The following is an 18,335-nucleotide window of genomic DNA, read 5'->3' on the forward strand; positions in this document are numbered from 1 at the left end:
GCGGTCGGTGCCGGCGGCAGCCGGTACCGCGGTGGCCCGAGGCCGGGGGGCGGGCGTGCCCCGGTAAAGGACGTCCCCGAGCACTGGAGGTTTTTGCTCATCCGCTGTTCTCTTCGTGTGCCGCTGCCCGCCGCCCCCTCGGTAACCGGCTGTCGTCGGAGGGCGCGTTCAGTGCCCCCGAGAGCCCACATCTCGAGGGGGGGAAACTGGTAGAAGTTGTCGAAGCCTCTTTTAAAGCGAGTATTTTGTAGCGGGCTCGTAAGGGCTTTTTAGTTTTAAGTCTGTGGGACAGATGACGTCATGGACTTCACTAAATGAAACTGGGGAAAAGTCTGTCTTCCCATGATTTTTACTAAGCTGTATCTTGATGAATGGTGTTGCTCTCGAGTACATCTTTTTGTTCAAAATTAGTCATTCTCCCAAGTTATGTAAATAGTTCTTCATATACATCTAAATTCTGTCTGAATGAAATCATAAAGTAACACTACGAGAACCGTATGTTTCTGTCTTTCACGGCTGCGCCACGGTAATTCTCAGTTGCTGTTGCTGATGGATATAAATCGCTGTACAATTGTCGATCACTCTATTGAATGTGTTCCTTTATCAAACGGTATACTAACTTAACAGGATTCAGTACGGGCAGGTAAAGTATGTTTTTATTTATAACAGTCAGTACATGAACAGCAAGCAAAGAATGTAAATAAATCCAAAACAAGTGTTTCTTCTCCAGCTTCCTTCTTTGTATCTTTTCATCATCATTTACAGTCTGTATCTAAGGGTCTAATTATAGGGGTTTTTGGTTGCTAGGCAAAAATTTAGTATTTTGGGAAACTTCCTGTTCACGGTACTCCTGAAAACCAATCCAAAGCTGTTTCCTAATGGTCCATGTATTGTGTCAATTAAACAAAATTTTACACAGTTAAGAAGCAGTTATTGCAAAAGGAGACATTATCTCTGCTGTGTAGCTGACCCATCATCACTAACTCCATTTTTCTAATCTGGACAGCACCTAAATTACTTACAGTCTTCTTCCCTCCTTTGGAAAAAGCACCCCAAAATCCTGTGTGTGTTTTGGAATGGAATTAGATTTTGCCACAAATAATAATAAAATCTCCTGGAAAAGCTTAGAAAAGGTGGTCTTAGAAAAACTGCACAGTGACAATATTAAAAGAGGAAATTACTTTTTATTTTGTCTTTGTGCTGAAGTGTATATGATTATATAAAGTATTTAAATGTTGTTAGTATGCATAAAACTAAAACAGCAGCATGCATATCATTTTGATTGTAAATTGTGTCAAGATCACCATTGCATCTGCTAGAAGAATCCTTGAACTGTGAGAGATAATAACCTATTTTTTGTGTCTTTGATGATAAAATCCTAGATTTTTTTCTCAGGATAGATTTTTGAGTTCACATCAATCAAGACATCACTTTCTTTCAAATCTTCTCCAGAGCTAGGAGGAAAGAGAAGAGAAAAGGTATAATGATGTTATTTAATCCTGGCTTGAATAATGCCAAGAATCTACCTTTAAGAGAGTCAGAAAAGATCTGTCTCTATTAATCATTCACAGAGACTTAAAGTAGAGCATAAAACCCATAAAATCCACTCTGTCCTACTGAATAACTTAAAATTCTTAGTGTTGTAAAATAAATTGTCCTGCTTTAAAACAGAGATGTTCAGCAGAATTGCATCCATTTAGCTTACAATATTAATCTCTTCTGTTATATAATTGAATATAAGATAATGTTTTCTCTCCTCTTATGTATACTTCACCCAAGAGCCTTGCATTTCCTGTCATTATTCCTTCTCTCACTGTTGTGGTATACATGCAAGCGTACTCATCTATATATGGCTACTCAGAATTAACCAGTTATCTTTTTCTAAAATTCAGTTATGCTTTTCTAAAAGCGGACACATTTTTGTTTGAAAGACAGGTTTTAATTGCTCTTGTATCAAATATCCAAATCTTCGTAAAATGAGGGCATGAAAATGTATATGCAAATAAGTAGGTTATATAGGTGATAGCAGAGTTGAAAAATACATTACTTTTACTCATTTAATTTGACCACAGGTCTGAGCTCTTGTAGCTTTGAATTTGGACAAAGCACCAGTAATTGCTTGACCAGGTTCAGGCACTGTGGTCATGTTTACTTTCTGTCAAGGTTTGCAATAGCCAGGATGTCCTGAGTTTGTGGATGGTAGGCTTCCTTCTGTGGTCTTCCTGTTTTATTACAAAAAATTTGGTGAGCCAAAAGCAGACAGTGAGAGGCAACCAAAGTTTCCAGCTCCACCTGTGATTCTGAAGTTATGGTTAGGATACATCGACCCCTGGGTTTTAATGAAAAATTGGTAATACAGTGCCTGTCTCATGAAAGTTCATTAAGAATGTACAGTATTGGTGAGGGTGAAGTGTGGAAACAGAATAAGGAAGAGCACAAGGAAGGAAAAAACCCAAAAGAAACAGGTTTGCATAAATATATTCCCTAAGAGATTTTTATAATCTTTGTGAATGCATGGTATTTCTGCCGATAAGGAGCTCTATCAAGAAATAACAGCACAGTGTGCAAAGTTCTTAGCATAATGCTGCAAAATATTTCAGTCTTGGCCTGTGTTTCTCCAGCTCCCCTTCCTTCTCTGTGCAGGACTGCACAGTGATACCTGGCCATCTCCACTGAAGGCAAGTTTCACTTGAGGACCAAGCTTGAAATCTAGGTCTTCAGAGGAGAAAAAGCTAGTTTGTAACCTGGCTGGGACATAACCAAGGCAGTAATTTGATACATTCACTAAATTGTCTAACTGACTGATTTTATATATCCAAAACAGTCTTGAGTGCCACTACAAAAAAAGTTGGCAGCTGAGGCACAGAATTCTGCTTGGAGTTTGAAAATCCAATTCAAATCATAGAGAAGGTTGATTTGAATACTGGTTAAACTGACATGTTCGGTAACAGAACTGGATTATGTAAAAGTATTTGGGAGAGAGCCAAACACTGGTTTTGGAAAGAGAGAAAATGCAGCAGTTGGGCTACTCTCCGGCTCTCAGGAGAGCTGAGCTTTGCTCTCCGCCTGACTCACCGGGCTCATTTCCTGTGTTTATGAAAGCTGAGATATTCCTGAAAGCACCATGCAGCCTCAATGCTGTGTACAGGCAGGCATGAAGAAAACGGTTACGTATTTCCGAACAATTTTCTGGTTGACTGGACAAGAAATGAAAGCATTCAGCAGCTATGATTGGGTTTCTGCAGGAGCCTCTTTTTACAGTAAGCTGGTTACCGTTGTGCATCTCTTAAAAAGCTGATGACTGAAATTCCCATGCTGAGAGTAAGTCCTGAGGTCTTTTGTCTCATATCGCAGAAAAAATCTGGTCACTGAGTAATAATTTATAGACTTTAACCACAGAAATACTGACAAAGTCAGTGCTCATTTGTCAAATGTAAGAACAACTATAAGAAGAGCCTTGCATTGAAGAATCAAAAGACACTTTAAAAATATCAGTTGAGCTAGCTTCATAGATTTATGGGAGGGGTATTTTTCCATTTGGTGAAGAAGAAGAAATCAATCAGTTTGCACAAAGTTCTGCTGTAGTTCTTTGGTAAAATCAGGAGCTGAGAGGCAGGACCTCCAGATTCCCGGTCACCTCCCCCAGCCCCAGAGCTGCCTTTCTAAGCTGCAGCTTACTTCTGCAGAAGATGAAACGCTTCTTTTTTAATTTCACTTTTACATTTGGTTAATCGGCAGGGCATATCAGGCATAGCTTTGGACAAGACTGAGTGTGCCGGCATGCTGCACTGACACCACAGTGGCGCTGCTTCTTACGGCCAGAGCCTGGCCACATTTCAGTAAATGGCAGAAGTCCCATTGGCAGTATTGCCAGATTTTCAGTTATAAATCCCAAATTAGCACTCATGGATGATGACATTATGGCTGGACAGAAGCGCACTACAAATTTCAGAGCTGATGATAACAAATGTCAAGGCTGTCATATGCCTTGGACAGCATTTACTTGGCACTGCAGAGATGAGAACACTTATGGAGGGTTTTCTTGCATATGCATGTATCTACTTCTTTTCTATTCTTATCCTTTACTAAATTATATGTTTTATTACCTGCTCAGTGTTTTAAGATATTCTCTCTCTGCAAGTAAAATACGCCTATATCTCTTTGGCTCTGCCCACATTAACTAGAGAGGCAAATCACAGATCCCGTCCCAATTCCTGTGGTATTACCATTGTCTTTACAGACCTAGCAAATATGTTTATGAGCTCTTTTTTATTTTTTACTGGGTACCATGTCTTTAATGGTCTCAGTATGTATTTCATTATAGAATAGTACTCTATAAACTTTTAATAGTTACTTTGCTGGATCACATTAGAAAACCCTTTAACATGGTCCAGAAAAAAATGTATTTCTGACTGAATTAAAAAAAGAAAGAGCAAAAATTAATTATAATTTCCACGGTGTCATTAGAGCATGGCCTGGTACTTGAAGGTCACCCACTCTGCCTAGATGCTGCTACCTGAGGTAGCAGCGGTGGTCCTGCACTACCGGTTAGATTGACCGGTTCTGCCTGGTGACAGCCTGGAAGTAGGATTTTCTACAGAGAAAATCTGCTCCTGGCCTACACGGCCAGAATTGGAAATTTCCAAAATTATGGTTGGCAGGGCAGAGGAGGCCTCTTGGTGACAGTCCAATACGTAGAGTTGTCCATCCTGTTTTCTTCCTGCTGTGGGCTCTATGAGATGACTTCTTTGTCCATTGCTCAAACAGGTCCCCATAAGGACAGTCAGGCTCAGATCAGGCTGCCTGGAGAGGTTGTGCAGTCTCCTTTTGAGGAGGTTTTCAAGAGGATAAAGCTCAGAGTGAGCTGGTCTGAGCTCACAGCTGAGCCTGCTTTGGGGAGGAGATTGGACTGAGACCTTCTGAGCTCCCCTCCAGCCTGGGTCACTTGGGACGTGTGGGTCGGCTCCCCCACAAATTAGTTAGTGGGCAAGGGTACTTCAAGCTTGGCTCACTTGCACCTGGCTCTGTGATAACACCCTGTGCCGCAGTGGCTGCGAGGCAGGAGGGACATACTGCTGGCACGGGCCGCCGCCGGGCAGCAGAAGTCCCTCAGATGCCGTGTTCAGAGGCTGCTCCGTTGGGTGGTCCCATGGGAGGGCTGCTACGCCCATCCCGTGCCACTGGCTGTCCTCCTGTGGCCGGTGACACCGGTTTGGGGGCTCTTGGCTGTGGCACATGCTGCAGAGCACCTGGCAGAGGAAAGGAATTGCACTAGCATTTCACTTATCGTGGGGAGGTGGCCAGTATAAACTTGACTCGTGGAGTAGTACATCACCTGCTGAGAAATCCAACGGTAAAATTAATTGGCTTGAATATGAGATATATACTTCTCCTAATCAGCTTCAGTGCAATTATATCCAAAGGCCCTTTTTGCGGTCGTTCACAGAGCTTAATTGCTATAGTTTAATATTACAATTAAAAAAGGCCTGGAAGGAGAGCTGAATATTAGGCTCCTGATGAATGATAATTATCACTTTGTGTAGATGGATGGAAAACATTTCTAATTAAATTATTCTTGTAACATAAATTAATAGTGTGATCTGGATAAAGTACTTCTGATTTCATATCTAGAATATTTCTAAAAGCACCAAGTTTGTGCCAGAATTTCTGTTGGCAGGTCAAATTGTCTTTTAAAAATACCTGACTTTTCAGTCAATTTAGCAGCTTATCATAGGCTTCTGCAGCGAAGATGTTCGGCAATGATGGAAAGATTCAAATGTTGCATGGAGAATAAAATAAAATAAAATAAAATAAAATAAAACTGTGCAACTAGCATAATCTCTTAGTTCTACAAGCATGGGAGATTCACAGTCTAAATGACAGGGATTCATAGCATAACTGTCACATTTTCTCCTGTATTAATTTCATCTTCATCTGAGGATTTTTGCAAGACAAAAACTATTAAGGTAATGCTCTGAAAACAGGAAAGCTCATTAGCAGCTCTAGGGAAGGGAGTGAGATGGGCAAGGAAGGTGCAGGTCATTAAGGTTTGAAAGAGAAGGAAGTGTGAAAGTTTTTAGAAGAATTATTTGACACACATTCTGTCTGTACTCTGTAAAAATCCAATGATTTTTGTATACTGTGCATTTCTTTCTCATTAGTGAGACCTGCAATGAATGAAGTAAACAGGCAAATGTAAAGGTCTCAGCTGAAAGCGTCAGACAGCATTTCAAGAAGTGGATTATAGCTAATCATGCCAAGATGACCGGTAGCTTCATGGCCTAATACGTGTAGCTGACCCATTAGGTGTTGACAGCAGCCCTTTCCAACAAGCCTCATTAGACATTCATTTTAAACTTCTAGAGCAATTGTCTGTGACTCCAACAGGGTATTTTTGAAGGGCATAAAGTGGGAGATAGATGGCCACTTTCTGTCAGAAGATAATGGGAATTTTGTGTCAAGGCACTCTCTGTGCATATGGAAGACTGTCCCTGAGATTTTCTGCATGCATGCCCTCTTGTGTATGCAGTACATTAGTGCTTACTGTATATATAAAAATTTGGCACTACTGTATCTCTCTAAACATTGCATTAATCCATTTGTCTGTCACCATGGTAACAAGGCTCCCTATTGATGACTGAATAAGAGCTGAACCATTAAAACTAAATGTACATGGTTAAAAAAAAGTGAGTAAGCTCACTTGGTGTAGCACTACAGAGACACAAGTGGTTGAAAATGGGCTAATTAATATTTTCTATGCATTATTTTTATTCATGGTTATAGATCTGAAATAAAGCCTATTGCTAAAATGACCCTTAAATCTGGTCTTTGCTTCTTCACATCTATTTATTACATATTCTGCTGAACTCGATATTAAAAAAAGTGCATTTTTTCAGAAGTTTACATGTTCCATGGTATGTATTTGTCCTGGAGGGTGGAAAGCTGAAATGAATATCTTAAGGATACCAAGTACAAAGCAGATTAGAAATGTTGCTGAATATTTTACTGCACATGTTCTCTCGCTCGCTTGCTTCCACGCTTGTAACATTGCCAAAATAAAATCAGTAAAGTGCACACATTCATTAAAAGATCAATGTCTAACTGAGCACTGTTAGTTAGTTGGACCTGAGATTTTTTGAGAAGCACAATGTTGTGGAAACTCTGACATGAATTACTGAACTTCATAAATCATTCTTGGACAATGAATTTCCATTTTTTATTACACTGGCGCCATGCATGCTATTAATGGTAGACTCGAGTCTATAATTCTGTTAGGCTATAAGAGGTCTTTGGTTTTAGAGCAGAAATAAAGCTTCAAACTAACCACTGACATCTCATCTGCTTCTGTGTTCATTGGATGGTGCTTTTTGTTCTCTAGAAAAATGCCGTGTATTTTCTTGACCCTTTGCAGAGTTTGTTTTCCAAGCCTCTTCGCTTTGCTCACAAGGTTAACACTTGTAACAGCTACAAAGTGGATAAAATGAGGGACCAGAGAAAGAAACAGGAATACTGCGTTTCAGAATGCTTTGCTGCATTCACTGAGCTGAAGTATGATTATTCTTTTTTATGTCAGGATTTACAACTCTCTGCTATCTGATTTAAACTATGGCCCTGATCTTACTATAAGCCCTTGAGTCAGGAGGTAGCTCACAAGGGCGTTTTATCAGCCCCATGGAAGGCTGGCTGGTTGGAAGGTCAGATGGGGGCAGTGCCCTGTCTGTCTGTGGACAGTGGGGTGGAGTTTGTACATGTGCACGAATGTTGGGCATATGTATATTAGGCAGATTTTATTAAATCTAATGTCCTAAGTGAGCAAACAGGGATGGTTTGCCCAGTTACAGGGTATATGAACCCCTGGAGGACCTGGAAGGTCAGCTGTACCCACTTGGTAGGACAAGGAGGCACAGATGCTACCAACCAGCCTAGGGTTTCTGATTCACAGCTGACATTTAAAATGCTTTCAGCTCAGCAAGATGCTAGAGGAACTTGCAAGTGTGGAGGAAAGCAACCAACCCTTCCCTCCAAGAAAGGTGATCCCTTGAACGGATAGAAAAGAGTACTCCTGTCCAATAGGAAGCAGAGGGGCAAGAAAGAATTAACAACTGACAAAAGTCCTCCTAGTTTTGTCTTTGACAGAAAATAAAAGACTAATTCTGAACCTTATAAATGCTAGGGTTGTGGCATGCATTGCCCTGCGTGGACAGAGACATGACAACATGATCTGACCGCAAATGCTTTTGGGGGTGTAAAAGTGGCACTTGGCCATGCAGATGATGGCCACCTGTGATGTATGTTGTGATCTAATTTGTCTTTGTTCCAAGCAGTACGTTACCTCCACCACTGGATCCAGCAGGCCTTCCAAGACAGTGGCAGCCACAAGCACAATTTCTGAGTGTTCCTCTAGTGAGCTAAGCTTTCTAAGATTTTAAGGAGATGTTTGTTGATCAATACAATTCATTCTGCTTTCCCAAATGTTAAAACAACAATGTTGTATGTTCCCCAATACAGTGAATTGCAGATAATTTATTATATAAAGAATCTTACAGTGCAATCAAATGGCATTCCTCGGGATGGGAGGAACTTTGCTTTTTACTCACAAAATTATACATTTTAGTAACTTTTTAATTAAAATACAAAAGATTGTGTTAAAATTCAAAATTTAAAAGCCTTACCTATTAACAATGATTATTCCCATTCTAACTCAATACTGAAAAGTGAATATCTAAAAAAAAAAGTATTCTTATTTTCATGATTTTTAGAAATTTCTCTTTGATTTTTTTAAATTGAATTTTGCAAGATCTGAACAAGATCCTTTGTCACTTCAGAGAATTCCTTTCTCTCTTGAAAACTCAATCTTCTAAAAATTTCCTTTTCTTCAAAACATGCTATTGTAATAAAAACTTGGTTCGAATTCTCACCTAGCACAAGAAAATTACTTCCTTGCCAGCTGTATTTCTGTCTTTGAGCTATGTAGTACCTATGTCCTCCCACTCCAGACAGAAGAAATTTGAGTATCCATGGAGGGCATGCTTCCGCACTCTCCATATGTTTGGCTGCTATTCATATAAGATGGAGTGTGTTCAACGCTGTTACAGTTCTCAACCACTCAACAGACACAAAGCTTTTAATGAGCAAAGATTTTATTCAAACAACACAGTTTTGGGCCAGCTAGGATTCTTGCTACAGTACTCCTATGTTTCCAGCTGTCTCATGTTGATGTTCTCACCCAAAGTTTAATTTCATCCACGCACTGTGTGAATTGTACTCCATAGGCACATGGAAGCATCTTAGGTGCATTTCAGATAGATGTTCAGCCTGACAGCTGCTAAGGATATCTGTGGTCTGTTCCTACCTGTAAGAGAAGTCTTTGCTTTCACAGTATCTTCCAATACTGCAAACAGCATGTTCCAGGCAGGTGCCATTTTCCAAAGATCTTCCTTCTTCTCTCCTCTCTGACTTTGCGGTGATATAAAAAGCTCTGAGCCACACTGGGGATTCAAAAGACCATTGGTTATCGTACCCTCGCATCACTGCAAAAACCTGTTTCCTGCACTTGGTGATAAAGTCATGGGAAATCCCTGAATCACCCTGTTCTCTTTCACTTTCTCTACTGAAACTGAGGAAGATGCGGGAAAGATGCCTGCATGCAGCAGTACAAGGTTCTTGATCTGCTTGCTGCCCAAAGCAGGCTGACAAGCTGTGATAGGCAAGTGCTATGAAGGAGGTAGTGGGTGTTGGTGAAGATGGGAGATGCACCAGCATCTCACCCACTAGCAGGGTCAGAGTGCTTTATTACTGGAATGACAAGTTCTTCAAAAGCTGTTCAGGCACCTTCTGAGTTTCACCCCTGTTAAAACCTCATCCACGGAGGAGCCACATACCCTGTCAGCCCATCAAACAACAGAACCAGCCCAAGCAACTTCCAGCCTGAGTATCCCTTATTCATGGTGGCCGAATGCAGTGCTTCTCCACTGAAATGGTCTGCATAGCAACACTAGATGAAGCCTCAACATGTAAGCACTTGGTTCTATTTAATTTGAGGGGTTAATTATGGCGAACTCTTCTACTTATGAGAAATATTTTTACATACAGATCTACATGTATTTTATGGCATGTTTTTATTTAAAGTTTTCTGCTTGCCATCTATTTTGAGTAAGGGCTTGGAAGGGAAGTATTTCCTTCCCTCATCTCAGCTCCACAGCTGGCCTCCTGGAGGGACAGTGGGGAATGTGGGCTGCCTCTGTCTGGAAGGGACACAGGGCAGGCAGCAAAGCAGCAAGATACTGTCAATCTGCCTGAGAGAGCTTGGGTTTTGTTCTTGTGCGAGCCTTTCATGGCACAGGCCTGACCACTGACCTTTGCAAAGGGCATTCCTCAGCCTGCCAGGGGAGGAGCCAGAGGCAGGGGAGGAGCTAAGCTTATTAGGTGTTAAGAAGATGGAGAGTTGTATGCTTTGGTTAGATTGGTGGAGAGGAGAGGTAAGCTGGTGCTTTTCATGACTTTGGAAGGAGGTGGAAAAAGGAAGTGGGGGGATTGGGGGTTTTGGGGGGTCTTTTTGTATAAAAAGGAAAGAAACTCTTGCTTTTGTCTTCTTGAGGAGGTACAGAGGAAGGAAGGAAATTAGTGCTTTTTTTTTTGGTCATGTATGGAGAAAAACATTCTGCCCTATGAGCACTGGCTGGAATGAACATTCATTTCAGTAGTGCCTTTCTCACCCTACAGACCCAGGTGGTGCTTGTGAGGCTGTGCTGTTGCTAACACACATTTGCCTACCATCCCAGGGCTCAGGATTGCTTGGAGGCAGCAGTAGTGCTGAGATGGATATAGATACCCTGAAAGACATAATCTTACAGGGCTAATCCACATTGAAGGGTTCAGCAAACTCCTCATATAGAGATGGTGTGAGATGCATCCGGTCATAGGGATTCTCACAGAACATGGGAAATTAGCATCCCCTGTATCCTGGCAGTCCATCCATGTGGTCAGCAAGTTGAGTGCACACTCCCTCCCAACCCTGTATGTGTCCAGCTTGGCTGGGTATGGGCACTTCATCCAAGACTAAAAAGCTGCAAGGCCTGAAATAAGTACAGGTTCTCCAGCTTTGCAGAAGCCAAGGTTCTGCAGAGGAGGAGAGAGTGCCAGCCACCCACTCTGGAAGAGTGGAGAGTTGACGATGACTGGTATTTTTTCTCTTGGTGTAGTTTTAAGAACTGTGTAGACACAGCCTGTGGGAATGTGAATCCTGTCTTTTGTTCCCTGCAATGGGGGAGTCCACACTAGGAAAAGAGCTGACAATATTTTCAGTGTTGCTGAAGATTGTATGGGGGATACAGGCTGTGGAGAATGGCTTTGAAGATCTTGACTGTAAACAGACCCACCTTGGATTTGCTGAAGCTAATCTGCACCAGATGCCTCCTAAACATGCATGGGTGCCCAGAATGCTAGTTAGTGCTGAATGGCAGGTGCTAACTCTGAGACAAGCATCTCGCATGTGGCTTCCTGTGGCCAAGAATTCTTGATTATCTACTGCTCGTCCCAAATACAGACCATAACATGGTGCCACAGGGAATGTTAGTCTCCAAGATGCAAAACATCTTAAGTTATGAAGTATTGGTTATTGAAAAAAAATTGGTCCTTGGAAAAAAAAAGAAAAAAAACTATTTTATGTAAGTCTAGAAGTTTCTGCAAGGTGTTGAGATGTGACATCTAGAGATGGCTTACCTGGCCCAGGCAGGCTCAGGAGAGGCCCGAGATGCATGATTTCTTGAGCTGTCGCATAAGGAGCAGATACAGCGGCAGCTGCAGGAAGCAAAATAACAGCAGATAGGGTGTGTTTGCAGTGTAGGCTTTGCAAAGGTTACTGATGTGTGTTAGGCTTATTCTGAGCAACGTGTTGTGGTTAGGTATTGTGGTTAGAGCAGGCAGTTGTTGAGCGTTGTTGTCATGGTTTAAGCCCAGCTGGCAACAAAGCACCACGAAGCTGCTCACTCACTCATCCACTGCCCCTGGTGGGATGGGGGAGAGAAAATATAATGAAAAGCTCGTGGGTTGACACAAGGACAGGGAGGGATCACCCACCACTTATGGTCTCGGGCAAAAACCAGACTCGACCTGAGGAAAAAAACAAAATCAATTTAATTTGTTAGCAATCAAATCAGAGCAGGATAATAAGAAGTAAAACCAAATTCTAAAACACCTTCCCCCCACCCCTCCCTCCTTCCTGGGCCCAACTCCACTCTCAATTTTCTCTACCTCCTCCCCCTCCAGCAGCACAGGGGGATGAGGAATGGGGGTTGTGGTCAGTTTGTCACAGTTGTCTCTGCCATTCCTTCCTCCTCAGGGGGAGGACTCCTCACTCTTCCCCTGCTCCAGTGTGGCGTCCCTCCCACAGGAGGCAGTCCTCCATGAACTTCTCCAACATGAGTCCTTCCCATAGGCTGCAGTCCTTCATGAACTGCTCCAGTGTGGGTCCTTTATGCAGGCTGCAGTCCTTCAGGCACAGACTGCTCCAGCATGGGCTTTCTCATGGAGTCATGGCCACCTCTGGAGGCATCCACCTGCTCTGGTGTGGGGTCCTCCACGGGCTGCAGGTGGATATCTGCTCCACCATTGACCTCCATGGGCTGCAGGGGGACAGCCTGCCTCACCATGGTCTTCCCCATGGGCTGCAGGGGAATCTCTGCTCCGACACCTGGAGCACCTCCTCCCCTTCCTTCTTCACTGACCTGGGGGTCTGCAGAGGTGTTTCTCTCACATCCCACTCCCCTCTCTGCTGCAGGTTTCCCCTCTTAACTATGTTCTCGCAGAGGTGCTACCACCGTCACTGATGGGCTCAGCCTTGGCCAGAGGCGGGTCTGACTTGGAGCCAGGTAAGCTTCTAGCAGCTTCTCACAGGAGCCACGCCTGCATCCCCTCCCCTGCTACCAAAACCCCGCCACACAAACCCAATGCAGTTATGTATAATGCATAATAGACAGGGCTGTGGTATGCAGATAAAAAAAGCATGGGGTGATTTTGCAGTAAAATATGCTTCTCTGAGTGTGAAGAAAGGATGATGCTAGTCCCCTAGGAAAGCCCTAGCTTTGACCTGCACGCCAAAAGCTAGTCTGCGCCAGTTGGTCTGGATGAGAATCACAAAAAATGGAAGTTAAATTCTTATAAATCCCTAAGAGCCGCCCCTTCATGCCACCAGTAATTTGCTTTTTGTTAGCATTTCTCTGTGGAGGAATCCTTCCTACTTGCAGTTATCTTCAGAAGTGGAAAAATGCAAGTTTTTACAGATGATTTCCCATTATAAGATGTTCCTTTTGAGTAAGGTGTCCCTAAAAATCTACCTGCAGTTTCTCCCCTGGGCAGTGAGTGCCAGACTTTTCCCCTCTTGATGTCCTCTGCCCCTACTCAGCTCTGAGCAGCCACCTGAAGCTTCAGCCATCGACTTTACCAAGTATTCACCCTCTCTGAGGCATCCAGGGCTGATGCTCTTTGTGTGAAGTACTCTGACTCCTCGCTATGGGTATTTGGAGACCTTGTTCTTCTACATGTAACCCCACTTGGTAAATTTCCACATGGAAATATTTATGTTTGTATCTCAAAGTTAAAAGGGGAGTCTACTTACTAGTAACTGAAGCTCTTCAAGCTCAGATATTCACACAAACATTCCCCTCCTGTCCTCTTTCCTTCTGATGTTACTGGTCACTTGGGGCTCTGTGGCTGAGAGGCAACTGAATTAGGATGGTCCACTTCACGTGCTCTGAGCTGGAGGGAAGGCAGGCTGAATGTGCCCTGCTATAGTCAAAGTGAAAAGATTTCTCCAATGTTTGCTTACACATACCTGTGGTACAAATGAATATGTGGATTTCACATTGGGAGGCACTCTGGTTACCGGTAAACGCTCTCGTTATCTTTACATTAAGTCTGAGTTCAAATAGTTCTCCCAACTTCATTTCTTTCTGAAGTTAAGATTTTTTTTCCATTATATTCCTGCTAGTATTCTGTACCTACACTCCTTTCAATCAAAATGTACCAATTCATAATACCTCCAAGACTAATCTTTGTATATTATTTATTGCATGAATAATTTTCTTTAGAATTCTGAATGGTCTTCCTGGATTTGCTGGTTACAGTTTTATTGGTTTAAGATGTGATTATACTGCAGACTGCCATTTGCTCATCAGAATTCATTTATATGAATGCTAGTAGATGAGTATAAATTAATTCTACCAAAATTCAGATTTATAAACTTATTCTCCTATTTTGGTGTAAAAAGCGTATGTTCTAAAGCCTTTACAAGTCACCCTCAGAATCTTGGCCAAAACCTTCTCTTAACCATACAAATAATGCCGTACCTTTTCTTATAAGAAGTTCTTATATTTTTTGAAGAATAATTATTGGTTAAAATAATTAATGGCTAATAATCTTACAGGAAAAATAGAAATGTCTTATGAGGCCCATTTGAGTAAGACAAACTTCTGAGAACTCTTAAAAGTGACCCATTACATTGATTGCAATATGAAACACGCATTTATTAAGTGAAAAGCACATTTCCATCAGAAGATGTTGCATCAACTAGTAGTAGAAGTAATTGCTAAAACTCTGGTGCCATAAACACATACCTAGTCAGGCACAAGCTTCTGAGCAGAGCAAAGCCCATTCATTTAAGTGTTCACAGAAATATGCGAATGGTAACTATAGTAAATAAATGAACAAAAATAGCAGAAAAATGTTTTTGTTTTATGCCTCTGACCACATTTGTGTATGATTAGTATCACATTTCTGTTGATTGTCAGACTTCCTTTCCCTACTGCAGTGTTGTCAGCCATATGACTCATGAGTCATATCTAGTCCTTTGTATGCAGAGCTCATTGAATATTCAGATTCTACAGAGTATAAATTATCAAGTAAATGAAATAATTTTTTTATCCTGTTTGCTGGGGGGGAAGGGAAGGAAGCCAGGCTTTCCAAATTTGAAATTAATTCAGTCCTTGCAGTGCTGCACCCCTGAATCTGTCATGGCTTATTGTCCTGAAAACAATAGCTCTGAGAGGTGTAAGATGATCTGTTCTCCCTTATTCTTTTTGCTCATTGTTTTATGGTAGGAAGGTGGGAAAGAGGGGTGGGTATGAAACCCAGGACCAACATTGCTATTTGCTGAAAGAAAGTATATGCAGTGGGGGAGGGCAGGCCTAGAAGAGACACAAACCCAAGTTGAAGGCAGGGAAAGGAGTATGGGAAAGAAAAGAAAGGAACAAGAGGAAAGCAATGATATAATACTAAATCTTCCCCGTTAATGATGCTGAATTGTGACAATGAAGCATCAAAGAGATTTTTCAAAAGCAGTTCGCTCTGTTTTGAGACGGCCTAGTTAAGTGTTTAATGATGCAGATAGCCCCCCTCTGGGATTTATAGAAGTCTCTAATTGTCTAATTCCTCCAGGAAAACTATTATGTATTTTGTGTTAATCCATATAACACACATCATGGATGTGTTCCACTGACATCAATGCGTGGTTCTGCTGTAAATGCTCAGTGCATACTCCAAAACAGTGAAACAGCCCACGACTATAATTATAAAGAAGGCTTTTCTCAAAATGAGCATCACGCTCCTGCATGAGCTGGATGGAATCACTTTCTTGCACTCTACTGCAGAGCACTACTTTCCTACAGTACTATAAGCAGCTGTTTGCTGAGGCAGTGGAGAAGAGAAAGGAAGAGGCAGCCAGGAAGCATACACAGAGGGGGGCAAAAAAGCTTGTATATGACATAAACTGGAGCATATTTGCAGTTTTTCTTTTGTCAACCAGGAGTCCAGTCCCTTCTAAAGCCCCAGGTAGGAAACAGAAGGAAAAAAAGAAACACCTGTAAAAGGGATATCCTTTTACACAGGAGATATTAAGTACTCTCTCTCAAAACATTTTTACTATTTTAATTGGTTAATTAAAATAATTGCAGTTGACAGCATCCCTTTAATTACATGACCATTTGTAGGTGTGTATTTTCTTATTTTTTGTTTTGTTTCCTATGGGAACAGATTTACGCAGTTGTTTAAAGTGTCAGTCAGACTTTCCTTCTCTAACCAGAGGAAGACTTTGGAACTTGCTTGGCTGAATAGGAAAGACAGTAGAAGTTTCACATATAATTAAATTCTTAAAAGTTTCCTGAAAATCAATGGAAGAAAGAGAAATTAATGCCAGCGCTGTGGAAAGGACCTTGTCATTTTGTACTACCATCCTGAGCAAGTCACAATGAGATGGCTTGAGTTCAATCTAACAGGCTACCACTACCAGAGGCAAAGGTCCTGCTCTCCCTTCCTTTTCTGTCTTTACGCTGTGTGTTGTCTCCTCTCACTTTTTGCCAGCTCTTGCACCTATGGGATGCCTCCGTGACGACATCTGGTTGAGCCTGAAGTTCAGTGGCAGCCTAGACCAATCTAACTGCTGCCTACAGTCCCAACTCTCTGTCTCTTTATTTTATATCTATTTAAATATATATTATATATATTTATAAAGAGGAAAACTCTTTCCTTTTTCACTTCCCTTTCCCCGGGCAATATGTTCCTGCCCCTCCCTTGCACCAGTCCTGGATGCTTTGTCATGTCCTTTGCTGAGTCATTTCAGCATGATGAAGTGGCAGAAAATTAACTCGGTGAAAAAAAAAGTGAATAGTTTTCTATCTGCTGATACTTTTGTACCAGGACAGCTCAGCAAAACATCTGATGAGCAGTGGAGAGACTGCAAGGGAGAGGGTGGAAGGCTCTGAGTAGAGGAAAGGACAGGACAACTGCTACCCTTCACTGCTAGTTTAGGAGCAGGAAAAGGGGGAGAGAGGGAGACCTTCCTCCCTTTGTGCCAGTGAGCTGCTAGCTCTCCTCAGCCACTCATCCATCTTATATCACTTCACTTTTGGTTAATTGGTGGCAGCCAGCTGGCCCCCGGTCTGCGTATGTGCAGCTCCCAGTTAGCCACAGTATGCGATTCTCTTGTCACGTGTGGAGTGTCATGCGGACCGTGGGGGAAAGCGAGGTTATTGTGAGGGGGAAAGGAAATCCAGCTCCATCTCATCCGCTGCTCACACAGACGCTTGTTTTAATATTAATTGTGCAGAGCACAAAAAATGAGGCCTGGCTCAATAGTAAGCAGCTTCGCAATGGAGACACCTAGAAATTGGAAAGCAGATGTGCTGTGAAGAGTACAGACGGGTATGACCCATGATCATATGTTTATTTCTCTGAAGTGCTAGGTTCATTTCCTGTATGAATTGTAAAAAAAAGAAGAAAAAAAAAGTGGTTTTAAAGAGGAAGTCTACTGAAGAAAAAGTCTGGTTTGGTGAACTGGAATTAGGATAAAGCTGTATGAACCGTGTTAATCAAGAATCAGTAATATGGATGCCTGACCTTCACTAAGTATACAGAAATTTCTGTATAGTACCGACCGATTAAATGATACTGTTCTGCATCAAGCAATGATGAATACAACGTTCTTCACAGGGAAGCAAAACATCAAACAAACTGTAATTCACTCCACTGTTTGAGCAGTGTACTGTAGTAATACATGAAGTAAGACTGAGGAAAATCATTTCCTGGCTCCAGTGAGGGAATGTTTGGTGCGGTCCAAGGCTGATAACACTGGAAAATGTGGGTTTTTTTCCCTCATGTAACTGTCCTATCCTGGCCCTTTCGTTTGGTTGGCTCATGTTCTGTGTCAGCTTCCTGGAATGAAAGACTTTTTTCCTTCCTTCACTCAAATTAGAGCAAGAAAGAAATGTTAAATAGGGTTAAAATACCACACTGATGGCCTTGAGCAATGCTTGTGTTTATTTTTTCAGTTTAAATTGTAAGATTTTGAGGCAGTCTCCCTTTAGCTTTGGAAGCAGTCATTCATCAGGGAATCATGGCCCATTCTGAAAACTTCCAGATTTTAATTGCATTTTTAAGGAGAATTCTTGTTTTATTCTGTTGGAATAAATTAAAATATCCATAGATCCTGATTACTATCCAAAGCAATGAAGCTATGTGGTAAGAAGCCAAAGTTAGAAGTTGAAAAACTATAACAATATTCCAGACTCCGTATGATTAAGCCATTTCAGATTTTTAAATTATAAACAACTGTGTTTCTAATGCTTCAAAACAGAAAAAAAGCCACCCCAATCAAGAGAGATGGTTTTAACATGCAGTGGATAAATGTAAATAGAAAATTGATTCTGGTCTCCAGAGCTTGCCATGAAAAAGCTTTCTTACCTCCTCTTGCCTGCTTAACTCACCTACTGCAGAGAAGTAGCATATGTTACACTTTGTTGGAAGGCTGTACAATAAATGGCTAGTCACCTCGGTCTTTCAAAAGC

This window comes from Aquila chrysaetos, chromosome 8 (assembly GCF_900496995.4).
Source record: "Aquila chrysaetos chrysaetos chromosome 8, bAquChr1.4, whole genome shotgun sequence".
Taxonomy (NCBI): domain Eukaryota; kingdom Metazoa; phylum Chordata; class Aves; order Accipitriformes; family Accipitridae; genus Aquila; species Aquila chrysaetos.